The following is a 4,017-nucleotide window of genomic DNA, read 5'->3' on the forward strand; positions in this document are numbered from 1 at the left end:
ACTCTATATGCATTTCTGGATTCGGCCATACGTGGTACATGCCCTGCCCATCTCAAAGGTCTGGATTTAATGTTCCTAATTATGTCAGGTGAAGAATACAATGCGTGCAGTTCTGTGTTGTGTAACTTTCTCCATTCTCCTGTAACTTCATCCCTCTTAGCCCCAAATATTTTCCTAAGCACCCTATTCTTAAACACCCTTAACCTACATTCCTCTCTCAAATTGAGAGTCCAAGTTTCACAACCATAAAGAACAACCGATAATATAATTGCTTTATAAATTCTAATTTTCAGATTTTTTGACAGCAGATTGGAAGATAAAAGCTTCTCAACCGAATAATAACAGACATTTCCCATATTTATTGTGTGTTTAATTTCCCCCCGAGTATCATTTATATTTGTTACTGTTGCTCCCAGGTATTTAAATTTTTCCACCTCTTCAAAGGATAAATTTCAAATTTGTATATTTCCATTTCGTACAATATTCTCGCCATGAGACATAATCATATACTTTGTCTTTTCGGGATTTACTTCCAAACCTCTCTTTACTTGTTTCCAGTAAAATTCCCTTGTTTTCCCTAATCGTTTGTGGATTTTCTCCTAACATATTCACGTCATCCGCATAGACAAGCAGCTGATGTAACCCGTTCAGTTCCAGACCCTCTCTGTTATCCTGGACTTTCCTAATGGCATACTCTAGAGCAAAGTTAAAAAGTAAAGGTGATAGTGCATCTCCTTGCTTTAGCCCACAGTGAATTGGAAACAGACTGAAACATAGGTGCAATTTCTAATACACATAATCTAAGTCAATGAGTTCTAATAGAGCTTTAGACGGCTAAAATAGTCATAGACGCAAAGGAAATTCGGACATTTTATATTAGTTTACTGTAAATTTAGGTTTAATAACTCTTTCTAATCTTCTTGCAGTATTCGAATTTTATCATAAAAATTTCTCCTTTTTGTCTAAAAATGTTTGTTACAACAAATATCAATTTCTATCAGGATTTTTTTGGTTTCGCGAACTGGAAAGATGTCTTATATTGGAATTGGTTATACGTAACTCATAAGGGAAATGATATTTTATACCTTGAAGAGCCTTCAGGTACGTTTCATAAATTGAAAGATTTATTAATAGATATAGGCATAAATGTAAGAGACGATGAAAAAATGGATAGACCTGAACTTCGCTCGGGCGTGGGTTCGATTCCCACTTGGACTGATTACCTGTTTGGGTTTTTTCCGAGGTATTTCTCAACGTCAAGACAAATGTGAGGTAACATACAGAGAATCCTCGGCCTCAGCTCGCCAAATACAGTATCACCATCACCAATTTCATAGGCGCTAAATAGCCTAATATTGATACAGTTTCCTTAAATAAGTTACTAAAATATTTATAACAAAGAAAAATCTCATTAACCAACTTCATTCATTCATAGTGTTCTGCCCAAAGACAGGTCTTTCACTGAAAACCCCGCATTCTCCAATCTTTCTTATTTTCTGCCTTCCTCTTTGTTTCAGCATATGATCCATATATCTTAATGTCGTCTATCATATGATATCTTCTTCTGCTCCGAACTCTTCTCTCGTTCACCAGTTCTTTCAGTACATCCTTCTGTAGACAGTTTCTTCTGAGCCAGTGACTCAACCAATTTATTTTTCTCTTCTTGATCAGTTTCAGCATAATTTTTTCTTCACGCGCTGTTTCCAACATAGCTTCGTTTCTTATTCTGTCTGTCTACTTCACACGTTCCATTCTTCTCCATAGACCTATCAATTTTTAAAATGCTTCTAGTCGCTTCTCTTCACTTCGTTGTAATGTCCATGTTTCTGCAGCATACAATGTCACACTCCACACAAAGCACTTCGCTAGTCTCTTAGTTCTTTTTTCAAAGGTCTGCAGAAGATGGTCCTTTTTCTATTGAAAGCTATTTTGGCCATTGCTATTCTCCTTTTGACTTCCTGGCAGCAGTTCATGTTGCTATTTATAGTACATTCCACGCATTTGAAGCTCTCCACTTGCTCTATTGCGTCATTTAGAAATCGCAAGTTTACCTTCTTTACTTTTCTTCCTATGACCACGGTCTTTGTCTTGTTGGCATTTATCTTCTTTCCATACTGCTTCTAGTCGCTTCTCTTCACTTCGTCGTAATGTCCATGTTTCTGCCACATACAATATCACACTCCACACAAAGCACTTCACTAGTCTCTTTCTTAGTTACTTTTTCAAAGGTCTGCAGAAGATGGTCCTTTTTCTATTGAAAGCTTTCTTGGCCATTGCTAGTCTCCTTTTGACTTCCTGGCAGCAGTTCATGTTGCTATTTAAAGTACATTCCACGCATTTGAAGCTGTCCGCTTGCTCTACTGCGTAATTTAGAAATCGCAAGTTTACCTTCTTTACTTTTCTTCCTATGACCACGGTCTTGTTGGCATTTATCTTCTTTCCATACTGCTCACAGCTGTCGCTTAGCATATCCCTTAGTATAATCTCCTCTTCTGCTAACGACGTCATATCATCAGCAAATCTTGTGCAATTTATTCTTCTTCCACCTACTATCACTCCTCCTATGTTCTGAAAACAGTTCTTTACTAAATTCTCCAAGTAGATGTTGAACAGAGTAGGTGATAAAGGGCATCTTTGACGTACTCCTCTCCCTATTTCCCTTCCTTCTAACTTTGTTTCTCCTATCCTGACTTTGACTCGTTATTTCATATAAAGGTTACTGAACAGCCTCCTCTCTTTCCAATCCACACCAATTTTCTTTAGGATCCCCATCAATTTATTCCAATTCACTTTGTCAAACGCCTTTTCTAAGTCCACAAATACTATATACAATTCTTTAATCTTCTCTAGGTATCTTTCGCCGATTGTTCGTAGCAGTCCAATTGCATCTCTCGTACCTATTCCCTTTCTGAAGCCGAACTGCTCTTCTTCCAACTGCCCTTCCATCTTGTAATATGAACGCTGATTCATTATCCGTAGGAGAATCTTCGCCAAGTGCGATATCAAGGTGATAGAAGTGAACTCGTTACATTTCTTTGTATTATTTTTGGAAGCAACACTGCCTCCGTAAAACCTTTAGCCCATTCGCCTTTCTCATATATTTCGCTGCATAATGATAGAATTTGCTTCTTGTCTTCACCCAAGCGTTTCACTAATTCACTAGGGATATTAACAAAATTAAAAAACAAAAACTGATTATCCACGACTCAAATGAAAGGATTAACATGACATTTAGACGCATTTTTAGGGGACAGGAACGACCCAACAGTCTCATCCCGTGAAGCTGGTTATTATTACTACTTCGTATTATTATTATTATTATTATTATTATTATTATTATTATTATTATTATTATTGTTATTATTGTTATTATTATTATTATTATTATTCATTGTTGTTGTTGTTGAGGAGAGGCCGTACTTTATCAAGATTGAAAAACATATTTCTTTCTGTTTGGAGAACACATTACATTTTTTCTCGACCAAGTTTACAGGAATGGGACGGAACTTCTTCGAGCCATATGCACGCCTAAAAGAAAGCCAACATTTTCTTAATTAATATTTGAGGAGAAAAATTCGCTCCGGCGCCGGGGATAGAACCCGGGTCCTTGGTTCTGACCACTGAGCTACGCCGAATTGAATCCATACTACCGGACCGAACCCTCCTCCTTCAATGTTTTCCGGCGTAGCTTAGTGGTCAGAGCGCTTGGTACGTAGAACCAAGGACCCGGGTTCGATTCCCGGCGCCGGAGCGAATTTATCTCCTCAAATATTAATTGTCAGTATTACACATATTATTCTGTATGACAAATTAATAAAAAATCTACATTAAAATTTTAATATTATGTATCAAATTTAATTATTTGTTAATATTATATTCTTTGATTTTTTGGCAATAATGTAGCTCCTATACAGTAGTATTAAGTTGGATTTTTGTAAAAGTGTGGCACATTCCTAGGAAAATCGTCTCTTATGAATTACGTAATAAAAATTTGTTGCAGCTTTAACGTCCAGCAGT

General features: G+C 36.7%; 1 non-coding gene across 1 annotated transcript; it reads left to right on the forward strand.

The window, feature by feature from the left end:
- Positions 1 to 3,678: 3,678 nt before the first annotated feature.
- TRNAY-GUA (transfer RNA tyrosine (anticodon GUA)) lies at positions 3,679 to 3,751 on the forward strand. The gene has a single exon. It is a non-coding gene; the product is annotated as a tRNA-Tyr (tRNA).
- The last annotated feature ends 266 nt before the right edge of the window (positions 3,752 to 4,017 follow it).

This window comes from Periplaneta americana, chromosome 3 (genome assembly GCF_040183065.1).
Source record: "Periplaneta americana isolate PAMFEO1 chromosome 3, P.americana_PAMFEO1_priV1, whole genome shotgun sequence".
Taxonomy (NCBI): Eukaryota; Metazoa; Arthropoda; class Insecta; order Blattodea; family Blattidae; genus Periplaneta; species Periplaneta americana.